The 16,012-nt window shown below is 37.6% G+C and overlaps 1 long non-coding RNA gene across 1 annotated transcript; it reads left to right on the plus strand.

Annotated features, from left to right (window-relative positions):
• The first annotated feature begins 8,002 nt into the window (after positions 1 to 8,002).
• LOC116422476 lies at positions 8,003 to 14,470 on the plus strand. Its single transcript, XR_004233148.1, has 3 exons — positions 8,003 to 8,132; positions 12,857 to 13,052; positions 14,307 to 14,470. It is a non-coding gene; the product is annotated as an uncharacterized LOC116422476 (long non-coding RNA).
• Positions 14,471 to 16,012: the final 1,542 nt, after the last annotated feature.

Below are 16,012 nucleotides of genomic sequence, written 5' to 3' on the forward strand. Positions count from 1 at the left end.
AAACATTTTTAGTGATGGAGAAAGGGGTTCTTTGAATGTGAATGATCCTGACCAAATCTAGTCAACCAAATACTTACAATATTCCTCCTCCTCCCAAGAGAGGAAAGAACTTATGCAATCCAGGAGATACTTTAAGTGTAAAAACTCTTGTGAAATTGAGTATTTAGTTATTAACCTGGCTTTTTTGCTTGTTTTTGTTGTCTGATGAAGGCAGTACTTCCAAAAAAATGAAATATAACCACAATAAACATTTATTAAACATTTGTCATGCTCTTCATACTGTGCTGAACAGTAGGGATATAAAGTGGGAGAAATGGAAAATGAAATAATTCTTGACTGACAAGAGCTTATACGCTACTGGGGAAGGGAGAGATAGACACCATAAGTATACAAAGATCTATAAAATATTTCATTCAATAAGTAACCATTGATTAAGTGCCTACTGTTTGTAAAATATTATTAGGTATTAAAAGGGTGAAGATAAAGGGTGCAGAGATAAAATGAAAAATAACTAGAAGCTTCAAGAAATGAGCATTCCAGCACTTGGGGGGGAGGATTAAATACAACACAAAAACAGAAAGGTGAGCACAAGATAAACTGACGAGAGAATGAGAGTAAGAAAGAATTTCCCCTAGGATGTGCAGCCAGAGCTGAGGATTGGAGAAATTTAGGGATTCTAAGTGGAAAAGGTGAAGATAGAATACTTGCAGAGGGACTTTGCAGAGGCACAGAGATAGGCTACAGTGCTCAAGAAAAAGCCAAGACAACTAGTTTGGCTGATTCATGAATGCATGATGGGGAGCAACAAGATACTGGGTGAAAAGACAGGCTGAAGCCAGATTATGAAAAGCTTTAAATGGCCTAACTTCCCAGTTTACACATTATCCCCAGAGGTACTAGGAGAATAGGAGCTACTGGGGAATCTTGAGCAGGGGAGCACCATGGCCAAATGGATAGGAAGAATAATCTGGCAGGTATGTAGAACTGAGCTGCCAAACACCCCCAACACTTTGGAGTGCCACCGGATCCAAATTTAAATGTAATTGGGGAATATTTAACAATATAAATAAAATACAATAAAAATAGAGAACCGTATACTTCAAAACTAACTGAATATGCTGCCCACGGGGATTCTTATTATAGATTACTGGCCCCAATTTCTATTTGAATTGATCCAAGTGATATAGAAGAAAATTGGGGAAGCAAAAGACAGTAAGTAAAAAACTCAATTAGGAGGTTTTTGCAATAGTTTCATTTAGATAGATATAGATATATGTATGTTTGTATGTGTATATATATATAATATATATATATAAAACAATATATGTGTGTGTACATACACACACACACACACACACACACACACATATATATATGGAAATGTCCATTATCTAGTGTCTAAATTCAGATTTTTAACCCCCTCCCCCCAAAAATAAAACAGCATAGTTGATTCAAAGCAAACCCAGCTCTGCCACCAGAAATAGTATTTGACAAATGACAAGTCAGCATCAAAACCTTGATATTAATCTATCCTCTATAACTTTAATAGTTCAGGCTTAGAAAGACCTTACAGCTCATTCAGGCTGCCCCTCTTGTTGTACAAATGAGGTAACTGATTAAAATGCATTTTCCCAAGGTCACACACAGCTAAGTCAAACCAAGACCTAAAGCAAACCTAATGACTCCTCAGTATTTTCCACCAGACCACAGGGAAGCTTCCTTGTTTATCACAATGACCCTTCCACATCTTTCCCATGTAAAACGAGGCACACCCTCAGCCAAAGACCAGATGTCAATTTTACCAAGAAAGCTCTCTTGTAACTGTGCACAGCCCAGCTTTCCTGCAGATGGTCCTGGAGCATCCTTGTAATTGTGTGAGTTTGACAGAACCGGGACTGATTTTACAACCCCCTAATTTTCTTTCTTTTCTGGTCTCAAGATGGATCTAAGTATGAGATCATGATCCAGGCTTTAAATAGGTTTTTTTTAAAGAAGTGATGGGAAAGGGAGGGGAAGGAGGGCAGAGACAGAGAAATAGACAGACAGCCTGTTGATTAAGTACCCTTCAGTGCCACTGGAGTCTAGCACAGGCCCTGAGCAGAGTCCCAGAGTTCAGCATTTTGGATTCTCAGTCCAGTTTAAAAACAGATTTTCTGGCCCCAACTAAAATCCCAGCTTCTATGGGAAATCCTTCCTAATGCCTCTTAATATCAATTTTAATTATTTCCTATTCATCCTGTATGCAGTTTGCTTTTTACATATCTTCCCATGTTGTTTCCACCATTAGACTGGAAGTTCCTCGAAGCCAGGAACGACTTTTGTCTATCTTGTATCCCCAGTACTTAGCACAGTGCCCGGTCCACAAGAGGTGCTTAATAAATATTTACTGATTAATCACTCAGACCTTGGTCACTCCTTCAGATTTTAATATATCAATCAACCAGAAAGCATTTATTTACTGCACATTACTTAGCCAAATCCTAAAGATACAAATATGAAAGATAGTCTTTGTTTTCAAGGAACTTAATTTCTATTTCTTAGGATTCTAAATTGAGAAGAATTTTCATATAGTCTCATTCTCTCAATTTACAGACAAAGAAACTGAGTCTTAAAGAGTTTGACAGGAACAGATGCAAATTGTTGTGCAAGCTCTTGGAAACCAATCCCGCTCCCTCACTTTATAGATAAAATATAGTGTAAGGAAGTAAAAAAGTTTACCCAGTCTAAGTCCTGCCCTGCAATGTACCAAACCCAGAGACACAACATGGATTAGAATGAAGAATGATCAAAGAGAAGGCTGGGATCTCAGGGCCAGACTAGTGCTGCCCATAGGGATCATCCAGCTGTGCTAGGTGGACCTGGGCATTGAGACCTCAGGCAACACTACACCGGGAGGCCGTCCCGGTTCAACTACTTCCTACCTGGGGAGTCCTAGGGAAATCATTTATCTATTTTCTCCACCGTGAGATGAGGCAGATGGATTGAATGGTCTTGAAGGACATTCTTGTTCTTTTCTTTTTTCTAATTTTTATTTATTCTATTTTTAATTTTATGCTTTTTGGTTCTGTGATCCTGGAACTAGCAGGAACAAAAATCCCTTCAGATTTTGAAATTCGCTAATTCCAAGGACCCTGGATGTTTTCCTCAATGCTCAAAGATGAAACCTTCACAAGCCATCATCTTTGAAGACTGTCACCATTTGAACCCAAGCCCTCTGACTCCAGAGCCTCTATTATTTTCTATGCTACACTGCTCCTATCCATATACAAAACTGGAATAGCACCTCTTTTCAATGTGTAAATGTTACTGAAATGGGAAATGTCTATGATTTCATCTGGATAGGGAATCCCCATTGAAGAAATCCTCCATTTATGCTGCTCGACAGTCTTTAGACAGCTGCCTACAACAGTGGTATCCAACTCTGATAGAAATGGGTGCTATGTAAACCATACCAAAAATCCCTACAAGCTATATATGGACGTATAAAACCATATATCAACAGTATCAATGTTTTATTGTATTTTATGCATTTTGTTAACTACTTCCCAATCACATTTTAATCTGATTATGCTCAAGTACAAGATTAAAATATAATTTGCCACCACATTTTATGGAGGAGACTTGAATCCATCTTTCTAGCACCAAAATTAACTGTTTATGTGCTATGCCATATTACTTTAGTAATGTCACTTAAATATCTTTACAAAATAGAGTTAAATGAGAATTAACAAGGTCTAATGATGAATGTAGAGCTTCATTGGAATCAGGAATACAAAGGCTTAAGATCTAGTAAAAATCCTTAACTTGCTGTTTGATATAATCCATCTGAGAGCCCCAGTTCTCTCATCCAGGAAATGGGATAAAACATCACACAGAATTTTTTTGAGGATCAAGTGAGTTCATATCTAAAATGCTTAACAAACTTAAAAGTACTTTATTACTGTCGTTTATTAAAGGTTGTTACTAATATTAATGTCAGAAGCAGTTTTATTAGCTTTTCTATCGGCTCTGGGTCGATATCAGGGAGTGATTTGATCATTTCAAAGCCACTGCCGAGGACAGAGATTAGAAATGCTGAAAGGACTGCCTTGCCCAAAAGTTCTCTCTTTGAAGAAAAGGCTTCTGGAAACCTATGGAGAAATTAATTAAAATCAACAGAGAAATTAAAGGGGGGAGAAGCAGGGCAAGGCAGGCAAACGAGGTACACTTGATCTAGAGGAGACTGGATTTCTCTGACACTTTTCAGAGCCCGCATGTCTCCAAGGAGAATATTTTGAATCTTAAAAATATCCTCTGTGAAAGAGAACTGACACTTAGAAGTATGGTAATGGGGTTAGACTTTCATCAAGCATTCATGCCTAATTTGCCTCCATATATTTGCTTTTCCCCACTGCACACTGCTTTTTAAAAATAAGGATGCTAGTTGTTGGAGCAGAGAATCCAGAGGAAACCACTGGGAACCCCTGGAGCCGGTGCTCTTTGGGGAGCGGGGATTGTCTGGTCCAACTGCCCCCTGAATTTTCTGTTTCCATTTATCCTTGAGTTTGGGGGTGAAGGAGGCTGGAGAAGGATGGTGATCGAGTTATACGTAGTTATTGACCAGACAAAATAGCAGGAGTTACACTCTACTAGAGCAGAAAACCCAGGCAGCTTTAAAAAAAAATTTTGACCAAGAAATGTTTTCACTTATTCTACTTTTGATGCACCTATTTTATGAGCAGGGCAGGGAGTGGAGCGAAATGTAAGTAGGATTTTCCAACATATTTCCTAAATTTACTTGTCTTGTGATTCCTGGACACCAGGATTCTAATACAGATAGAATAACTAAAGCATGGCCCTAGGAGTTATGGGACCATGAAATGGAAAGACCTTTAGAAACTGTCCAATTTAATTCCCTCATTTACACTTGAGGAAACTGAGATATAAAGAGTCTAAGTGATTTACTCATGATTCACAAAGCCAACAAGTAGCAGAAGCATGATTTGAACCCATATTTGATGAATCCAGAACCATTGTTCTTTCCATTGTCAGAAAGACCTGGGTAAGATCTCTTGAAGGAAGGATCTGGGTACCTTTTCATCTGCTTTTTTATTACCCAGAAATGCTTTGCATATATGGTGGGCTTACTACTAGCTTGTAAAATGGAATGGAATGGCATGGAATAAAACAGGATGGGATTAAGGTAGCTTTTAAGAAACAGGTAGAGTATTGGACTTGAAGTCAAGAAGGACTAGATTAAAATCTCTCCTCTGACACTGAGTGTGTACAAGTTACTTAATGCCCCTAAATTACATTCACCTGCTCTCTAAAATTAGATTAAACTCAACGGACTCTAAAATCTTTCCAGTTCTATGGATGGATCTATGAATTATAGTTCTAACTTTATCATTATGTGCTTCTAAGATCTTGTCCACCTTTAGACCTGTTTCTTCATCTGTAAAATGCAAATCTTAGTTTGGATAACTTCCAAGGTTACTTTCTTTTCATTCTAACATTCTTTGATACTTTGAAATCCAAGGTCTGCAAGTTATGTGCTTCTAAGGAAAAGGTGCTAGGATTGTGCTCAGATGAGGAACCATAAATTCAATTCCCGGCTCTGCTTGGTGTAACCTACGGAAATGCAAATAATCTCTCTGAGCCTCAATTTCCCCACCTGGAAAATGAAAGAGTTTATTTAACTAGATGATCCCTATCCTTTAGGGCCAAGTTTCTTTAAATGTTGTGCTCCTATCTTGAACATCTGGACTGTGACTTAGCTCTGTTCTGCCAGAGGTTTCCCTTAGCATCCACTTACCCAGTGTCCTTCTCACTGTGTCCATAGCTACTCCTCTAGGGAATAGCAGAGGAGCCTAAATTTAATTATTCCTCTGAGAGAATAGAAATAGAATTGACCCAAGGCTGGCTGTTGCTGGTAAGAATACTGTGATGTCAGTGGAAGAAAAAAATAAACTTTGGGAGCTGAATAAATCTATTGTGTTTATGACTCACCAGTAAAAAGTGCAGCTAAAGGGAGAAGTGAAGAATTGAGCAAGATAGGTGGACCAGCAAGCTGGTCGACACAACCATGGTCCTTTGGGACTCAGCCAGTCAGTCATCAGTTAGTGAGCACCTGTCACATGTAATGTATGCGTGCTGCTCTGGATGTCGCACTGGGGGTCGTACAAACGATATCCTGATGGTGGAAGCCTTCTACTGAGTTGTCAGGACTCTTTTTACTCTGGTGATTTAATTGACTCATTGCCCTTTCCCAAGTGGAAGATGGGAACTTCAGTGACTGGCATTTCTATGAAGGATGTCATCAGCTTCCCTCACAAGCACATAGCCTAATAAGGCTTCAGAACTTAGAACAGTTTTACTAGATAAGAAAAGATTCTAAGTGGGGTAGCCAAAGGGGTGTCATAATGCACGGAGCTCAGGGCCCTGGAACCAGGAAGCCTCATCTTCCTGAGTTCAAATCTGGCTTCAGACACTGTGTCTGGCAGCTGTGTGACCCTGAACAAATCACTTAATTCTGTTTGCCTCAGTTTCCTCACCTTAAAAATGAGATGGAGGAGAAAATTTCAACCTGCTCCAGTATCTTTGGAAGGAAAACCTCAAATTATCACAAAAAATCAAACACAATTGAAAAATAATTGAATAACTACAACAAAAATCCTGGAAATACTAATCTACTAAACCAAGTTAAAAAGCTCACTCTCCTTTGTGGGGGACTATCTTCTTTTGACTCCTTATATACATATACAGTTCCCAGACTTTGGAAGAGGTCTTGGCAAGGTCAGAGACCAGCAACCTATATTCATTGTTCTTGCCTCTCTTTTAGGCACTGAGCACCTCTGGCCTATTTAATCCTATTGGTTTGCACCCAAAGCCCATAGCCCCATCCTTCACACAAAGGATATGGTTTTTACTGGCAGTGCTTTAAAGGAGTTCTTTCTATTCCAGATTGGCTCACAGTGAATCCACAGTCATTTACCTCTCCCCTTCTCTATCATGGAGACCAAGGAGATAGAAAGTACATAAAATTACTATACAAAGCACAATGTAATTAAGTTTGTAGAAACAACAATGAAGTTCAAAATAAGGAGAACTCAATTCTATTTGGAAGGGGAGTGGGGAGGTGACCCTCAAGGAAGGCTTCATGGAAGAGGTGGCATTTGAGCTTTAATGGATAGGGTTGAAAGATGAGGTTGTCTAATCTAACTCCTTATAACAAAAAAAAAAAAAAAATGAGTTCTGCAAAAATAAAATGACACACCCACCCAAGGCCATGCAAGAAATCTAGAGGTTCCTACAGGAAAGAAGATTGGAGCTTCCAGTCTCCTCACCCAAAAGCAAAGGAAATACTAACTCGAGGAATGACCTAGTGAGTTGGTAGAGGGCTAAACGGGGGTGAACTTAGGCTAAGAGATGGTATCTGATACTAATCATGTGACTTTGAACAAATGCTTGTGTTTCTCAGCCTCAATTTCCTCACCTGTGAGACAAGAGTACTTATAATACTTAGCTCACAAGGCTTATATGGGAAGATGTAGGCAGAACATTTGGCAAACATTTGAGCTATTAGTCAGCATAGTTATTGTTTTAGAGGTTTGAGTTGGGATTTTTGGTTTTTGTTATTTTCTTTTGGTTTTGTTATTTATTTATTTATTCGTTTTGCTGAGGCAATTGGGGTTAAATGACTTGCCCAGTGTTAAGTGTCTGAGGTCATATTTGAACTCAGGACCTCCTGACTTCAGGGCTGATGCTCTATCCATTGAACCACCTAGCTGCCCCATTTTGTTTTGTTTTTAAAGCAAAGGATATGTTCAGGGAAGGGAGAAAGTTGCAGTTTGACTGAAGTGAAGAATTAATGAAGGTGATTTGTGAAAAGTAGGGATATTTTCCTGAAAGCCTGGTTTGGGGACAGATTGTTGAGGGCCTCAAATGACATGCTAAGTAGTTTGAATTCCATTCCGTGGTCACTAGGGACCCATTGAAGAGTTCTGAACAGCAAAGTAGCATGTTTGGGACAGTGCATTGAGATAATGATTCTGTCACTGTGAATGTTCAGTAGCATATAAGATGTCTTCAGGCAAGATGAATGGGAGGTGGAAAAAACTTCAGGCAGAAAAATAACTCCAATTAGACAAAAGGTACAAAGGGGCCAGATCTACAGGGTGGTAGTTAGAGAGGAAACTAGGAACAAATTTGAAAAACATTGTAGAAGGAGAGAATAAGGACCTGGTAACTGATTGGATGGGGAAAGGGCAAAGGAAGGGGATGGAGAAGACTGGGGAGTGCAGAGAAAGAAATGGGAAATGGCCCAGGCACTGAACCTAAGTGACAGGGAGGGTATGAAGCATTTACAGAAGCAGAAAGGGAAAAGCGGGCTTGATGAGGGGAACTGAGGAAAACTGATGAGTTCAGATAATACTGACTGAGAAAAGACAGTGATAACATCAGCACACAGCTCACTTCACTAGCATAGATTAGTACCTTCTTGGTCATCCATCCACATAATACATCAGACCCCCCAAAATGATCAAAAAAAATCTAAGGACAAATTAATGTGACCCCAAAACTGCACAAAAAGTCAGCAAGAAGCCCAAAGCTAACAGAACCAATGATTTCACCCAGAAAACCAATACAAGTTCAGGATCAGCAGGATGAGAGGCAAGACTCAAATTAGGGACAGAAGAAATCACAAAAGATCAGAAACTGCTAACCCCCTACTTCACTGCTTTTTCGACCCCACCAATTGGCCTTCACATTCAACAGAAAAAAATTTTCTGATTTACTGATAACAAAATTAATCAGCAAAACCAATTCTCAAGTAGAATTTGAGTTTTTTTTTTTCAGAGTTTGATTCTGGCTTTTGTAGATATACCTGACTGGAAGTATTGGACTCTCCAGTAGATAGTATAGCCCTAATTTTTCTGACTTACCCTAAAATTGTATTAATCTGGAATAAAATATCTCAAGCTTGTTGTTGTTAGGTTAACATAAAGTCATCTATTACCATTGACTTGTAAAATCTCTAAGCCCTTTTCATTGCCAGCTGCTAATGTCTTGTCCTTCACAATTAACTTCTACCATTGCTTTCATTTACCTATTTGTGTTCTCATTGTCTTCCCATTCAGAATGTAAGCTCCTTGAGGGCAGGAAATATATTTTTCTTTTTAATTTTGATTACATGAAATTTAAAATATTGTGCAGTGACACTGTCACCAATAATGAATCACCTAGTGAATGGGGGCTATACCTACCTCAAGTTTCTTCTCACTCCAGTCCATCTTCCATTCAGCTACCAATTTGATCTTCCTAAAATGAAGGTCTAACCAGGTGGCTTTCTTCCATTCAAAACCACCAATGGCTTCCTTTTACCTCCACGGTCAAATATAAAATTATATATTTAGCTTTTAAAATCCTTCATAAATGAGTTGCTATTTATAAAGCACTAAGGATAGTGCCTGTCATATAGTAGACAATTAATAAATGCTTGTTTACTTCCTCTTATTTTTCCAGCCTTCTTACAACTTACTACATTCAACATATTCTGTGATCCAGTGATAGTCTTCCTTGATGGCCTGCATTCAATCTTTCACCTCTCTACTCTTTCATTGGCTATCTTCCATACCTGGAATCTTCTTTCTCCATGTCTCCACTTTTTGATTTGCTTCAAATCTCCACTAAAATCCCACCTTGGTCATGCTTGTTAGAAACATACTCTTGACACTCAAAACCAGATAGTAAGGAAAATTTATTAAAGAAAAATCTTAAGGAATGATCTTAAATTTCTGGCCAGAAATGGGGTCTTCTCCTCTTCAAGAGGATCAGAAGTGGGGGAGAAGCTTTATACTTGTTAGTTTTATGCAATCCCTCCCCTCAGAGATTGGATTGGTCTGTTCTCTTCCAGGTTACAATCTTTCTGATATACCCACTATATGTTTCCCCCTAAATATATATAAGCATGTCCCTCCTCCTTCCTCATACATCCCATGTTCCAAAATGGCAGAAAACTCCTACAGGGTGTGTTGTTTAATATTGAATTAGCCCATTAAGCAAGCACAATAGTAATTTGGTCAAATTAGGTCATTGACCCCAACTAGTTGGAGCTGGATCTATTATGAGCTTAAATTTGTATTTTTCTTCAAAACTATAAGAATCTTTCTGATTTGATAAATCCTCTTGTGCCTTCATAGTTCCCCATTCCTTATTTATTCCAGGCTTCTATTGATCACTTAATTTTTCTGTAGAATCTTAACCTTCTCACATTCTGAAAACCTCTTGGTCACTCTCCTACTTTACGAAAGCTTGCAACACTCTATGGAAACCCAATTTTCAGTATTTCTCACATGCCTGAGCTTTTCCACTGAAATTAGCTCCAATTTATCCTCCATTTATTTTGTTAGCAAATAGTTGTTCATATGTCATTTCCCTCATTATTCAAGAACTCCTTGTAGATAGGAACTGTCTTTACCTTTTTTGTTGTTGTATATCCAGTGCTTAGCCCAGCATCTGGCACAGGATAGGCCATTAATAAATGCTTTTCTATTTTTCTGACTTGACTCGAACAAAATCAATACAACTAAGATAAGAAGGGAAACTGCAGAACTGAGAAACTCTTTGTATCAGATATCTCTGGTAAGGTCCTGATATCCAGAGGGCCATGGTACACACAGTTCTGAAAGTAAGAACTGCAAACTATTAACAACCCGATAACTACTGCTTCAAATCACTAATAATTACAGAAATGCACATCAAAACTTGGGTTGACCTGATAGACAACAAATTAGCAAAATAGCAAAAAACTAAAAGGGTCAATGTTGGAGGGTCTGTGGAAAGATAGAAGCACTAATATGCTCTTAGTGAAACTGCAAGTTGATATAGTCCATCTATTGTGGAATATAAATTTTTTATGGTTCAAAAAAAATTGACTCAAGTGACCAAAGCCTTTCCTTCTACTTTTACACATACATAGAGAAGACAAAAGAAAGAAAAGGAAGTTCCATATATACTCAAATATTAATTCCATTTTTTTGGGTTGTAGCAAAGAACTGGAAACAAAATGGGTGCTCATGAATTAGGGGGGGGTTGTGAATTAATAGATCGTTGTACATGTATGGATAAGGACTAAAACTGAGCTAGTGATTTCTTCACTATAGGAAACTCCAAGAGGAGAAAAATCCCATCTACCAGCACAGGTTAGGACCTTCTCCGTAACTTAGTTTAGAGTGACTGAAGAACCCTGAAAGAATAAACATTTTACTGAAAGTCCCAAAGATGGTAGATTCCCATCTGCTGGAAGATGATTAAATAGTGGTACTTGAATGTAAAAGGATATTTGTTGGATGAATTTGGAAAGACATGAGATTTATGCGAAGTGATGCAGAGTAGAGTAAGCAGAAGCAGGAAACAATATATATTTGACAAATGTAAACAGAAAAAAAAAAAAACTAAGCTAACTGTGCTTTTATAATAACCAAGCTTTGCCCCAGAGAATTATAGGAAATTCCCTAATGAGGAGGAAAGCTGAGAAGAAAACACTCAGGAGGTATGCTAGAATTCCTTTCTACAGGTTCTCACGAGCTGATTGTTAAATTTTCAGTAGAAGCATTTGCACTTTAGGAATCAGCAAATGACATATATAATGGCTTGATTTATTGTTTTGTTCACTGTGTAAATTTCAGAAAGTTATGGAAAAATACTAATAAGGCAGATTAAACTTTAATATGTACTATGCAGAGGCAGCTAGATGGCACAGTGGATAGAACACTGGCCCTCAAGTCAGGAGAACCTGAATTCAAATCTGACCTCAGACACTTAATACTTCCTAACTGTATGACTCTGGACAAGTCACTTAACCCCAATTGCCTTAGCAAAAAAAAAAAAAAGGGGGGGGGTTGTGCACATATTTGGGAGAAAGCAAGAGAGCGAGAAAGAGAGGGAGGAGGAGGCATGAAAAAAGAAGAAGAAGAACAAGAGGAAGAAGAAGAGGAGAAGGAAGAAGAAGAAGAAGAAGAAGAAGAAGAAGAAGAAAGAGAGAGAGAGAGAGAAATATTTACCCAGAATGCTTCTGGGAACATCATTTATACCATTAGATATTGTTTATGTGTTGATTGGTTTTACTGAGCCTTTTTTTTCTCTTGTTGAATCTTTTCATAAGGGAGACTTTACTGAGAAGGGGAAAAGATGGATGAAATAAATATAGCCTAAAAACCAAAAAGTATCAATGACAAAAAAAAAAAAAAATGTAGCAAGTAAAATTGAAACAAAAGAACTAGCACAGCATAGTCTGGCTGTACTATTTCTAAAGTGTTTAGACCAATTTATGAACCATAGATACATAACAGGGAAGTTAAGAATATTCAGACTATTAACTTTTTGACAATGATGTCAGATTGAGCATCCCAGCTCTCACTTACCACTTACTAGGCAAAATACTGGGCCACTGTCTTAGCCCACTGTGACATATCTAAGTTTTTTTTGTTTTTTGTTTTTTTTTTAAGTCCTAAGGCAAAATATGGAAATACCTACTCCGTGGGTGATTCCTAGAGCCAATCCATTCTGAGAAGGTCGGGAACCCTGAGCTGCTCTTGCTGACCTAAAAGAGGAAATTAGAATAAGACTTTAGGAATGTAAACATCATTAAAAGGAAGAAATTACGAGTCTAAAACAGCTTTTTCTTGTTGAACGCCCCTTATGGTACAAGCCAGGTTGAGACTCCATTACATTGCCTGTTGAGTATCAGGCCAAGTTATTGTGTTTCCTTCACCTGCTGACTTTTGCTAAATGTTTTCCCTAGTCACAAAGCAGTTATCTGGGATGCAGGAGCAGGGTGAAACCTGGGAACCTGTTGTTTCGATTTCTCCTGCAGGAATGGAAGAAGGCCAGCATGAGGGCTGAGTTCAACTGCTGTCTCTGACACGTACTGATTGTATTAACTAACCATGGACAAGTCATTAAACACACGATTATCCAGATCCCTCCCTGAGGCTCTGAGCTGCACAGGACAAGCCATAATGCATTAGGGAAGTCTCCACATTGTGTTCCCCCAAAAGATAAAAATCCAGGTACAAAAGGGTGATATTCAGCTGTTAGCTTAAAGTTTATAACTGTACTTTTTTTAAATACTATATATATGGGATATATATGTATACGTACATCCATATACATGTATGTCTAAGAGATATATACAATATACACATATATTAATATAGATATACCCACACAAATACACACATATATACATATATACTATATATATATACATATATACTATATGAATATGAATATACTATATGAATATTGTGTGTCATGTCCAAGCTACATATATACGTGTGTGTGTATATATATATATATATATATATTATATGAATATTGTGTGTCATGTCCAAGCTACATATATATATATATATATATATATACACACACGTATATATGTATGTGTGTACACAGTGCATATTTAAATGCACTGGTGTTTGTGTGTAATGGAACCATATATGCATATGTACATGTGTATATACTTGAAAATACATGTATGCTCTCCAACATATGGTGGGCATATACATATCGACTTGGGGATTCATTGTACATATATGCATGCATACACACACATATTTATATATATATATATATATATATATGTAAAACTCATGCATGTGAACAAAAAACACACATCTCCAGAAAAAGACCATATTCTCTTTCTCTTATTGACTCTTTCACGAATCAAGTTCAATATGCAAACCCATAAAGGTCAAAGAGAAAGTTTTTCAAATCTAATTCCAACTGAGAAGCACAATTCCCCTGCTCTACTGATTCAAGGATAAGACATCTTTTAGTTGACATGGGTGGAACAGAACAATGAACTAGGAATGAGAAGTTTGAGTTCTAAAGAAGGCCCAGTGGGACTTGTAACCCAGCAAGTCACCTGACTTGTGCCACTTGGCTCCCTCTCTGTCCAGTGGGGGCAAGAATACCTGACACATTTCATAAAGTTTTTGTTAAGATCAATAAAACAGCTGTATGTGAAAGTAGGGCTTTTTTAAGTTTTAATGATATTTTGTTTTTACATCACTGTACAAACATTTACAGATTATCTCTATTCCATGAGAGGTCTCTTTGAACAAAGAAAAACAATAAAGAAAAACTAGTAATATAGTCATCTATCTTAAATGAAATTTATCTTCCCCATTTATAGCATTTCCCCACTTAAAAATATTAATTATTATTAATACAGATTTGTCTTAAGTTTTTATGAATCTGCAATAAACATGTCTAGAACACTGTTTTGGGTTAACACAATACCGCTCATTTTCCTTCCCTAGCCAAATCTTGGAGGCCTTTCCTGGATTTCCCTTATCCTATATCCTACCTGCTGATATCTTCCATCTACTCTGAACGTATCTTTTATATACCTGGTCCTTTTTGAGAACAAAGGACAAACAACAGCAGCAATATATCTATTTTGTGTATGTTGTCTCATCATATAAAATATAAACTCTTGGAAGAAAAGGATTTGGTTTTGATTTTTTGTATCCTTAGGGTTTGACCAGTGCTTATTTTTTTTATTTATTCATTGATTGGTTTCTAGTTGGCAACCATCCATAATGCATTAGAAAGCATTTTCTGTTTTGCTAACGAAGACCAACTATATCTTTAGTAACCACCTCACAAGGCTGTTGTAAAGATGCACCCTTCTCTAGAGAGAACTGGAAAGGCTGGCAAGAAATATCTTATTAACTGATTTTTTTCTCATGATTGCTGCTCAGAAAGTAGGTCAGAGGATTGACTTAAGAAATCCAGACAGAAAAAAGCAGAGTTAGTCTCCTGCTACTCTTGTCTCTGCTATTGTTATATAATATTCAAGCCCACGGTGGGAGATAGATCCACTGAGTCCCAAAATCAATGAACTTGTACTGATCCTTATCTATTTATACAAGCCTTCAGATTCTCAATTAGTCAATTGGAGTCCCAATGTGTTAGTTTCTTGTTCATCCTTGCTTATAACATGGGGATAATCATTGTAATTCTCTCTCGGGGCTCATGTGCCTAATTCATACCTCCACTAAGCAGATTTGTTCCAAAAAGTTGTGCCTGCTACAAATTCAAGACTTCAATCCTGTGAGTGACTATCCTCCTAAATACTAAATCGTGAGGGCTTTAAACCAGGTACTTCTCCTTAATAATCAGCCAATAGACTCAGTTCTATAGCAGCTATTTATTCAATTGCCATAGCAAATATATATATATATATATATATATATATATATATATATATATATAAAAAGAGATATATATATATATATATATATATATTTCCCTTAACATCAACTCCCACAAATATGTCCAGAATATTGGGAAATAATAGGGAAGAGTGGACATGAACTTTAAGTACAATAAGAGTGAAGTATATGTGGAGGGAACGTGCAAAGCAAAGGAAATTCACAACTACACAATTGTAGGGCTTTCTTGTTCTTTCTTTTTCTAGAAGATCTTTACAACTTTAGCCTTGCTCCTCCCAATATACACTATCTTGGCTGAATGGGGCATTCTGCACCTGCCCTAGGATGGGTAGATAACTTGACTGGCTCCTTTACAGGATTTGCCGCTGCTGGATTGAGCCACATTTCCACTGGACAGTTACTGCCAGAAAGGGCCAGGCAGGTCACCTGCCAAGGGGAACTGGATAGAGAGCTCAACCACTGCGCACTTTTTAGGGTATAGCACCTCTTCTGGATGACTCAATTTCTTTATCCACTGGGCTTAATCTCTCCTATAGATGTGCAACTATAGTTTTTTGTTGTTGTAGTTGTTGCTTTTATTATTTTCACTTTCAACCACCAGTTTGACTGGATAGTACAAGACTCCTTTCAGCTGGAAAGCTGTAGAGTTTTTAGCAAGAAAAACAACACTTAGCTAAGGATACACTGGAGGTACCTCCCTTTGACTCTCTCCTGAGGTGGTTTGTCGCCTTCAGGAAGCAGAGGAGAAAAAATTTACCTCTTTGACAAATACTTCTTTCTTTAAAGCA

This window comes from Sarcophilus harrisii, chromosome 1, assembly GCF_902635505.1.
Source record: "Sarcophilus harrisii chromosome 1, mSarHar1.11, whole genome shotgun sequence".
NCBI classification, from domain to species: Eukaryota; Metazoa; Chordata; class Mammalia; order Dasyuromorphia; family Dasyuridae; genus Sarcophilus; species Sarcophilus harrisii.